At 52.9% G+C, this 10,956-nt stretch overlaps 1 pseudogene; it reads right to left on the bottom strand.

Annotated features, from left to right (window-relative positions):
- Window positions 1–215: 215 nt before the first annotated feature.
- On the bottom strand, window positions 216–7,687 carry LOC137756513 (nuclear RNA export factor 2-like; annotated as a pseudogene).
- Window positions 7,688–10,956: the final 3,269 nt, after the last annotated feature.

The following is a 10,956-nucleotide window of genomic DNA, read 5'->3' as shown; positions in this document are numbered from 1 at the left end:
AACACCCAACTGTCTGTTAATACAGAAGCAGCATCCATGAAATTAATAAAAATAATACAAGGCTGCTCAAAATAACTAGTTTCATATGTAACACGAATGAAATGCTCAGATTAAAAGTGACTGAAATAAACAAGGACAACAAATTAGCTTCAAGTTCCCATTAATCACTCCTCTACTCCTCCCAGCTCCCTCCTATGCCCACGCAAACCCAGCACTCACTTCTGATTCCACTAGAGGTTCACCTCAGGTGGGGTGGAGGATGCCTGCATGATGTCCTGCTGCTCCTGGGAGAGGGTGTGCATGGAGCTGGAGGTGGGCGTAGGCACGGGGATGGAGAACACACTCTGGGTCTCACTGGGGCTGGCGTCCCTCACAAACAGCTCGTCATTCACGATGTACAGACTGAAGGAAAAATGGGCCCTCAGACAAGTGCTGGATGGACACCCACACCCCCAATATTGACTCTGCTCCCACTGGCACTCAGCAACCAGATTCCTTCCACGCCCCTCCTGTGTCTGTCTCCCAGGTTCCTTGACTGGTACCTCTGGCCCTCCCCACAGAGCCCACCTTTGGAGAGACTGTCTACCACCTTCACTCGATTTATAGGTTTATCCCCAACCCACGGGCAATTTCGCATTTACCCTTTACCACAGCCCAAGGGGTGGACGCTCTGATCCCCATTCTCGGAAGAAGACACTGAGTCACAGAGAGGTCATGTGACTTGACCAAGGTCACACAGCGAGTGAGTGTTGGGACAAGGAGAGAACGCATAGGCCGACTCCAGAGCCCATGCTCTTCTTCACCACTAGGCTAGACTGCTCCTGGGATCTTCCCGCTGGCTTTCCACAATACTGAGTAAACCTAAGGTCTGCGCCACCACATTCCCAAGCCCCTGAGCGCAGGCGGGGATGGGCATTCCCGCCCACAACAGGGCTCTCACCTGGAGTACCTGGCAGGGGTAACGATGAAGGTCCGGGTGAAGGCACGCACACAGCCCTGAGAACTTCCTTCCACTTCAACAGCAAACAAACAACAGCACCCCTTAGAGCCACACGTGCTGTACACGCTCACACGGCGGTCCCCAGTCAGGCTGTGACTGGACACTCATGCTGAGAGGGCAGTTGTTCACGGGGGCCAGGGTGTCGGGAATCGGGAGGGCAACTATAGGAGCAGTCTGCGCCCAGTGACAGGGCCCCTGACAACCACTACACAGGTTCACGGGATGCGTTTTTCACAGCCGCCCAAGAGGTGGATACTACTACCCCATTTTGCAAATGAGGAAACTGAGAGGTTAAGTAACGGCCCAAGTTCTCAGAGTGAGTATCTGGGATGACAGCCACCAAACTCCACAGCCTGTGTCCCCAACGCCCAGGGTGTGCAGGGCAGACAGGCATGGACACAGCTCAGACCTGGATTGTCTGTGGGAAGCCTGAGGGCTGGAGAACACAGTGAGGGAGGGGAGGGGAGGGGAGGGGAGGGGATGTGGAGGGGAGGGGGGAGGGGAGGGGAGGGAAATGAAGGGATGGGAGGGGAAGGGGAGGGAGGGGAAGGGAAGGGAGGAGAAGGGAAGGAAACGGGAGGAAAGGGAGGGGAGGGGAAAGGAGGGGAAAGGCAGGTAAGGGAAGGGAAGGGCAAGGAAGGGAAGGGAAGTGCAGAGAGGGGTAAGGGAGGGGAGTGGAAGGGAAGGGAAGGGGAAAGGAGGGAAAAGGCAGGGAAGGGAACGGAAGGGAAGAGAAGGGAAGAAAAGGGGAAGGGAAGGGAAGGGGACGGAAGGGGTCAGGGAAGCTGGGTGGTTCTGGGAATGAGCCTGGCCAGGGGGAGGCAGCAGTGGGGAATCTGGGGAGGGGACACTACACACACTCACCTTCCTTGAACACCCCGTTGACAGAGAAGCAGAGCACCCTTTCCTGAAAGGGAAGAGCCAAGGTGCCCAGTCACCACCTCCGCCTTCTACCCACCTGCGGCTTCCTGGGCCCGCCCGAGGGAGGAAGCAGGCGCTCACCGTCTGGAACCACGTGTCCACCACGAAGGAGCTTAAGTCATGCTGAGTCTTGGGCAACACACAGAGGGTGTGCACAATGACACGTTTTGTGTGCTTCAGCAGCTGGACCCGCAGGTCTATGAGGGGAGGGGAAGCGGGCGAAGGTCAGGGGCTGCCACGCCCTGGGCCCTATGATTGACCCCTTCACCGCCCTTTCCCACCCAGTCTTCCCATCACACACTCACGGGGGTCCTTGAGCTTCTTCATATTCCTGCTGTCCTTGAAGTACTCGCACAAGCTGCTTCTAGGAGACAAAGAGCAACAGTGGGTGGTGGGTGTTTGCAGGAGCTGGCCCGTGTCGGCTGGGGAGCCACACGGCCCAGGAGCAGAGCCTGTGCTGTGATACTCACGGGGCTGGGTCCTCGGGGTGGAAGGGAATGGTCAGGGAGAAGTAGGCCCTGTGGTGATAAGCACCCACGAGACACCGTCGGTCTCCATAGTCGTGGATCAAGTAGAACCTGAGGGGGAGCAATGAGAACAGTCTATCTCTGTGGTCTGGACCTCACATGAGACTTGGAAACTCCCCTGAGCAGACCTGTGCTTAGGTGGCCTCACCTGTCCTCGCCCTCCCCCCTTGCTCAGCTTCCCAGAGGTACTTACTGCTGCAGGAATTGCAGGACTTGTCTCTTCAGCTTATCAGATCCAAAGTAGCTGCCCTGGAATCAAATGGCATTTGAGACTATGCAGTGGATAAAGCCTCCCTGCAACACCCCAAATGTTGTTTGATCCTCTTCCTCACCTTGCAGGGCTTTACTACGTAGGGAGTGTCAACATCAACGGTAACTGGCGACGGTAACTCCTGGCCATCCTGGAGAAGGGAAGAGGAAGTCAGCAGTGGAGACCAGGGGAGTGGCCCTGGATGATCCGGGAAAAGGATGGGCCCAGGAGGGTGAGGGTCAGAGGTCAGGTGTGAAAGGGCCCTGGAAATTCCATGGGAAAGCTTACACTGGATGTCTTCATCATGAGGTCCTGGAAGTCTCTCTCTAGTGTTATATTCAACTTGTGTGTGCGCGTGTGTGTATTTATGGGTATTTTTCCAGCAAGTCTATCCATGTCATTTTCAGGAGTCCATGCCCCCCAAAATGGTTAAGGTTCTGATGCTAATATGTGATCTAGGCAAGACCCAAAGGGCTTGAGGGCAGGTGCAGAGGCCACCGACATTCGTAAGAGACAATGATTTACGTAGGCACTTACCAGGCGTAACAACTTCGGGAAACATTCTCTGATGGCCCTGTCCAAAACCAAAAATAGAGAAGAGGTGGTTGATAGTTCAAGGCTGCAATGCTTCCTTTGAGTTAAAACAGTAATACCATAAACAGAGATCAGTGTGTTCTGGCCCATCCAGCAGAGCCCTTTGCCCACCTCTGCTTCTGATTTTAAGGGATTTCGGTCCACTTCCCTGTTGAGCACTGAGCATCTGTCATCTTACTGTCTGAAAGGCACTGTCTCCTCATCTCTCTCAATACCTTCACTTTAATATTCCTTCCCTCCCTCCCTTCCTCTCCTTCGCCTGGGTAGCTCCCACCCAGACTACTCGCACTCCCTTCTCCAGTGCCACAGGGAGCAGCATTTCAAACCCATACTGCAGGGCTTCCTTCTCCTCCCTTCCTTCCTCCAGGGCCCCACTGAAGGCTGTGGGGAGAAGAGGGAATGGGGTGGGAGCCCGGGGCTCTGCTACCTCACTGGGGGTCCAGCACTCTGGCAAGACCCGGACACCCCCCAGGGATGGCCCAGGATGCTGGGCCAGGGAGGTGAGTGAGGTGGGGCTCAGGGAGGGAGATGGAGGGGATGAAGGCAGAAAGGGAGTGAAGGTAGGAGGGGAGAGATGAGAGAGACATAGGGGCACAGAGACAAGGGAGAGAGAGAAAGCAAAGGGAAGGGAAAGAAGCTCTCCCGTGGTCGGGGTCAGGGAAGAAGAGAGAAGAAAGGGGAAACGGCGCCCCTGTTGCGGCTCTTCACCTGCCCCAGAATCGCCCAGACACACCAGGTAGGAATGGAAAATATGCACATGTTGGGCTGGGGCCCCACTGGATGCTGGTTGAAACTTTGTCACCTGTGTGAGTTCAGCCAGACTTGGGCATGGGAAACAGGGCCGCCATGGGGGCACATCTCCCCCAGAATGAGGAAAGGGTCAGGTCCCAGCTCAGTATGGGGCTGAGGATCCGTGGCCCAGTCTTATGATCACCGCCTTCTCTCCTGATGACCCCTGCACCTGTCTGAGTTCGTTCTTTATCTGAGGAATCGTACCTGTCTCAGGCTGCCCAGGGCTCCTTTGAAGGACCAGATGGGATGATGTGACGTGTGCAGGGAGGGATGGGAAGTGCCCCTGAGAGCCCTGTCCTTCTGTCTCCTCTACCACCTCTGCCCTCTGCCTTCCACTCCTGCCTCAGGAAGCCCTCTGATCACTGGCGGGGGCCCCCGTCTGGCCCCTTGACTCAAGGAGCCCTGCTTTTTCCCGAGGAGGGGCCAGCTCCTGGCATTGGGCCAGCAGAATGGATGTCATGACAGCAGCCACCCACGGCCTCAGCCCTCAGCATGGCGCAGGAAAGCCCCCATGTCAACCTGGGAGACGAGGGGGGACCCCTTTGGAGGAAGGGGAAGAGGGCCCCTCTCAGAATGGGGGAGGCAAACGCCATCTCAGCACGAAGAAGGAAGGCTTCTCTCAGCAAGAGGCCCTGGACTGGAGGACCCTTCTCAGTCCAGGGCGCCAGCATCTGGATCAAGGCTGGTCGCTCCTGGTCCTGGTGAGGAGGAGAAGCCCTGCTTCCTGCGGCACACTCTTGGGAGGCCTTGGCGGAATATAGCTGGGCGCAGAGAGCTGGAAACAGACCCCAGAGCCCCTGCAGAGGTGAGCAGGTCAGGGGAAGGAAACTCCTCACCGGTGATAGGCACAGAGAGAGCAGAAGGTGGGGCCTGTGATCCTCCCAGAAGACCAGGGCTGCCACCTTTGGCAAAGGGGCACTGTCACAGATAGTCTAGGATCCCACGGGTGAAGGTCACCAGGAAGGGTGACAGGGTGTTCACACTGACCTTACATAGGTGGACTGGTCTGGGAAGGTGCCACACAATGGGTTCCCTTGCAGCCACAGCTCTTCAAGCTTCAGCCCTTTAATCTTGCTCAACTCCCACACAGACATCAGCTGAGAAATATGGGGCGGAAGTGGGAAAAGGAATCCCAGGGAAAGAGGGACATCCGGATCTCTGCATCCCCAGGCCCCTCCCTCCCCCACAGGTACCTTCACCTGCCTCCTGTCATCGCTCTGATGGCCACTAACACGCCCCCCCCCCACTCTCAACCCAACTTTGATCTGGCTCCCTCTTCTCACCTTATTTTTGGAGAGGTTCAGGATCTTGACCGTGGGGGCCATCTGTATAATGTCAGACAGGCCATCCAGCTGGTACAGTTTGCTGCTGCTCAAGTTCAAGGACAACAGCTTTGGGGCAAGAAGAGGTAGAGTGAAGGTTACTATCTAGGACCTTGGAGACAAATCTGCCCTCCACCCCATCTCTTCCACCCCCTACCCTAATACCAGCACTGGGCCTACAGCCTCACCTCAGGGAAATTCTTTTTGATGATCTGCAGGGTGGCAGCCATGCAGCTTCTTTGATTCAGAATTATATCAATATCATGGCCCAACAAGCCTTCAGGAAGGAGATGGGAGGGAATCAGATGGCTGAGTGGGGTCTGGGGCCAGCAACATCCCCGCCCCACGTTACCATCCCTAAGTCTCCCTCTAGGAAGACCCCTCTGCCGTCGCCCGCCCTAGAATTACTGCTGTCAGCCGTACCTGGGTCAACGCGGAGCCTCCGGAGGTCAAGAGCTTGCTTGGAGACATCAAATCTTTTGCGCAAGGTCAGCTGTGGAGAGAGAGATGGAGAGAGCCGCTCAGAGGCTGTGGTGGTGGCAGGGAAATCGGGGGCGAGGGGGACAGGGGCCTGGAGGAAGCAGAGGTGGGTCTGAGCGCTGGCACACAACATGCCTTGAGTCTGCATTACCTTTAGCTGCTCCATTTCTTCTGGCTTCAACTTATCCCGCACAGAGTAGGGAGCAGCGGAGGGGCTGACAAACACAGGTATCTGCAGGAAGAAGAGGTGGGGTAAGCACCAGGAACTCTAGTTCCAAAGAAGACAACCAGCCCCTGGCCTGTACTCCTTCCTCAGGATGAGGTACAGGTAATGCCCGCGACACACACCTTTCGGCTCTCCTCGTCACAAATCTTGTTGCTGACATCCATCAATGCAGAGGCAGTGCTAGCTTCTTGGACAAAGAACTCAGCCCCATTGTGAATAAAGTGGAACTACAGGGATTGAATGCAACAGCAATAGTATCAGAAGCCAACAGACCCTGCTGAACCAGGTCTCTCTCTCCCCCTTCCCTGTGCCCACGCGTCTGGCTTCGGCATCCTCTCTTACGTCCACTGGAGTGAAGGGGACACTGCAATGGCGCTGGATTGAGTTCATTAGCCATGTCCTGTCATACTGTATCCCACAAGGAATCTAAGGATGAAAAGAAGGGATGGGAGAGAGGACAGACAACAGGGAATTTAGGCTGGAGGACGAACCTTTTCCTGTTCTTTTCCGGCCTTCTACTGAGCTTGACAGGGCTTCTAAAGAAGGGACCACTGGCATGATTTCTTATGGGTGTGCGTAATATGGATTTCCTAAATACTCTTTCTCTCCAGTCAAACTCTCTTCCAAATAATCAAGGTGTCAGAGATGATCTTCCTTTTATAAATTTCCAGGAGATCCTACCCAGTGCAGACACTGCTTGCCCCTCAGACAAGGTCTCCAGAGGCTCGACCCTCCATCTCCCACACTCAGCTTGCCAAACTGAGACCTCCAACGTGGAGTTGCTCCATATCCTTGGCAGTAGTTTCCATCTTTGCTCTGAGACAGGCTCCTCCGTTCTCCTCACAGTCAGCCTGTTCCCTTTACACTGCTTCTCTGAATCTGCCCTTAGATGAACAAGATTGTTAACTCCTGGTCATAAAAAGGACAGATTACAAGCTGTCCACAGTGAAATAAACCAGCATCTCTACATGAGACCAACACAACTCCCCCTGACTTTTCTCTCCTGCACATTCCATCCATTTTTCAGGATACTCACGGTGACCCTGAACCAGCTCCCTGGGGTTCCGTCTTGTGTGTTCTCCTGCATTTCTCTCTCCAGAGGTTTTCTGTTTCCCCACACAGTCATATGCATGTGGCCTTCACTGTGCCATCTCACTGTCCTCTCGTTGCCTCGGATGGTACAGGAAGAGCTGCAGGGGGGATGTGGAGAGAAGGAGGGTGAGTGGCCATACGTGCTAAGAAAGTCTTCTGTACACCCTCGTCTCTTTGACACCAGCACTACAATTAGGATCGCTCAACCATTATTTCACTTCTAGCATGCTTCAGTTTTGCAGTGACAGAAGAAGAACAAGTCCACGGAGAGTGAGAGAGGTGCATAGTCCCAGGGGCTGCTGTGTACAAACCCTGCTGCCTGGTCACTTACTGTCTTACTTCGGGGTCCTCCTGGACATCCCTCTTCACCACGTTTCCATCATCCTCCTGGAGGTGTGAGGGCTGAGGCTCACCCCCACTGTGTTCATAATGAGGGCTCCTCTTGCCAGAATTACCTGGGAAAGAACTACAACCTTTCTTTCTTCCTTGAGGTGGTCTACCACCATCACTGTATTCTGAAAAGAGGAACAAAAATACAAGTTTGAAGACACATCTGTGGTGCACTTACCATGTACCATGTCTTAGGTAACAGGATGGTAGGGCAGGCAAAGTGCCAACTTGGCCTAAGGGACCAATCCCACAAACCTCAGAAAGGACAATCTTCTGCCTGTGCAGAGAGGACAGCCTTATCCGACAGATGGCACTATCAGGGGAAGAATCCAGGAGGAGCAGGATGGGGAAGAATCCAGGAGGAGCAGGATGAGGAAGAGGAGGACAAGGAGGAGAAAGAGGAAGGAGAAGGAGGAGGGAGGAGAGGACAACTGCCTTGAAACTTTTAACACAGTGGAGCAGGACTGATAAGGAACCGAGGTGTATGCGTCCATGGGTTAGACTGGACACCAGTCATATATGTACCAGGAAGGCACCCGAATCTTGCCTTCTCTCAGGACTTTCCAACAACCACACCAATACCTCTCTCGTGCTTCCCAAATCCAATCAGCCACCACACCGATTCCACTAACAACCAGCAAGCTAGCTGGACTTCCTTTGCCAGTGCACTAGGAGCTTTAATGTCAGGTGGCACTGATGTCACAGCCTCCTGAACTGTCTCCCTCCCTCCAGCCTTGCCCTGAACAATACTCTGTTTGAAAGAGCCAGGGTGAGCTCTCTTTTGGGCCAGCCTGAAATGCCTTTCAGCTCAGCAGGCAACTCTTCCTCACTTCAGCTCTTCTATAACAAGGGTGTGAATGATAACCTGGAATGATGTGTCAGCCACCATTTCCAAGTGTTTAGGGATTCTTCTTTTTGCTTTCTATTACTGGTTTCTAATTTGATTCCATCGTGGCCAGGGAACACACTCTGGGACATTTCAATTCTTCTTCTTTTTTTTTTAATAAGTTAATTTCTTTATTTATGTCTGCATTGCGTCTTCGTTGCTGCACACGGGCTTTCTCTACTTGCGGCTAGTGGGGGCTACTCTTCGCTGTGGTGCACGGGCTTCTCGTCGCGGCGGCTTCTCTTGTTGCGGAGTTTGGGCTCTAGGCGCGCGGGCTTCAGTAGTTGTGGCACGAGGGCTTCAGTAGTTGTGGCACGCGGGCTCAGTAGTTGTGGCTCGAGGGCTCTAGAGCGCAGGCTCAGTAGTTGAGGCGCACAGGCTTAGCTGCTCCGCAGCATGTGGGATCTTCCTGACCAGGGCTCGAACCTGTGTCCCCTGCACTGGCAGGCGGATTCTTAACCACCGCACCACCAGGGAAGTCCCTCAGTTCTTTTTGAATTTACTGAGGCTTGTCTGACGGTCGAGGAGATGGTCTAACTTGGTGAATGTTACAGAGACCCTCGGGGAAAAAAACTGTACTCTGCTGTTGTTGGGCAGACTGTTCTGTTTATGTCATGCAGATCTCGTTAGTTTCCTGTGTTATTCAGGTCTCCTATATCCTTGTTGATTTTCTCTCTGGTAATTCTGTCACTTGCTAAGAGGGAGGTGGGTGTGGAAGGCCCCCACTGTAATTATAGATCTGGCTCTTTCTCCTTTCAGCTCCACCAGTTTTGCTTCATGTACTTTGAGGCTCTGTTGTTTGGTGCGTACACATTTAGGATCTTTATGTCTCCCTGGCGTCCTGATCCTTTCATCATTCTGTAAGGCCTCTCTTTGGCTCTTGTTCATTTTCTTTACTCTGACATCTACTGTATTGGATACTGAAGCCACAGGCATGCTTAGAAAGTGTCCTGGGTATACCTCACCTTATATTCACTCCTAGGAGTTGTGTTGCTGTTCACCCCTCCGCCCACAAATTCTCCCCTCCAACATATCTAATTCACCATGGGAAAAGATTTGGAAGTTTTTCGGCACCTGCAGAAATAAGATCGTGTCAATTCTCTTCCCCATAGGTGGATTCACTAAGGGTATTTTATTTTTAAGATATTCCACTGAAACAGGGAACCAGCAGATAATCATACCAGTGGCTTGTGGGGAGGGAGGATTATGGTAATTACACTGTTAGAAACCAGCTTCCTTTGGGTTGTAATACTTAAGGCTCTCCAGGTTTGTGGGCTGTGCCTTTTGTACATTAACTATTCCATGTTGTCTCAGGGCACGCTTACGAGTAAAGATCCGTCCAGGGCTGATCGCTCCACGATGGAGTGATTACGACCAGGCCTCAGATGAACTCCTCTGAGGAGCCGTTGCTTTCCCTGTGTGGCCCGCTGTCAGGGCAGTCCTGCTACTCACAACCTTGGGACTTTCCCTGTGTGGCACTGGAAGTGAAAGTAAACACAGATAGGGCATTGGACCCACAAATGCCACTTGCTCGGTCCCCAAACCTCGGAGGGGGCCTGGCGTGCTCTCTTTCTCCCACACTCCACATCCAACTGGTCAGGAAATTCTCTCGGCCCCTCTCTCAAAGTATGTCCAGAAGCCAGCCACTTCTCACCACCTCCATTACCACCACCCTGGCCAAGATACCAACATCTACCTCCTGGACTGTACTGCTGTCCAGCTGGCCCCTCTGCTTTCATCCTGGCTCCCTTACCTGTCTGCTTTCAACCCAGCAGCAGAGCACAAGTCAAATCATTTCACTCCTCTGCTCAACACCACATAACAATGGTTTGAAGCCCACCAACATGTTCAAAAGCCAGGAGTTCATAATGATACTCATCAACAATAACAACAACAAAGAGGAACCTTATTGGTGACCTTTGGAGAATGCCGGGCAACCAACTCGTTTTCAGGAAAATCCAGCAATGAAAGGGAAAAATTCACAGTTTAAAGGGAGCAGTAAGGGCATGTGGTCTATGTATGGTGTATAGGAAGAGTCAGAGTCATTTGCAAGAACCCACATTCCTTCAGAAATAACGTTGCCAAGGGGAAAGCGTAGAAGGGGGCCAGCTAACAGCTACCGTAGTCCCCCGGCTGACCAACTATGTCGGGTGCCTAAACAGGGCTAGAGACCTCCCTCATCAAGGTGATTCAGACACAGGCAATCTCAGACATCGCCTTGTCAAGTACTTGATAGAATAATCCAGTGAAGCCATGTGGTCCTGGGATTTACTTTGCTGGGAGATATTTGAGAACTGATTAAATCTCCCTCCTCATTAATCGATCTGTTCATATTATGTATTTCTTTACGATTCAGTCTTGCTAGATTGTCTGTTTGGGGGACTTTATCCATTTCTTCTAGGTTTTCCAATTTGTTGGCATACAATTATTCACAGTATTCGCTAATAATCCTTTTAATTTCTGTAGTATCAGTTGT

This window comes from Eschrichtius robustus, chromosome X (genome assembly GCF_028021215.1).
Source record: "Eschrichtius robustus isolate mEscRob2 chromosome X, mEscRob2.pri, whole genome shotgun sequence".
Classification (NCBI taxonomy): domain Eukaryota; kingdom Metazoa; phylum Chordata; class Mammalia; order Artiodactyla; family Eschrichtiidae; genus Eschrichtius; species Eschrichtius robustus.
The sequence above is the reverse complement of the archived record's forward strand: the minus strand, read 5'-3'. Positions and strand labels throughout refer to the sequence as shown.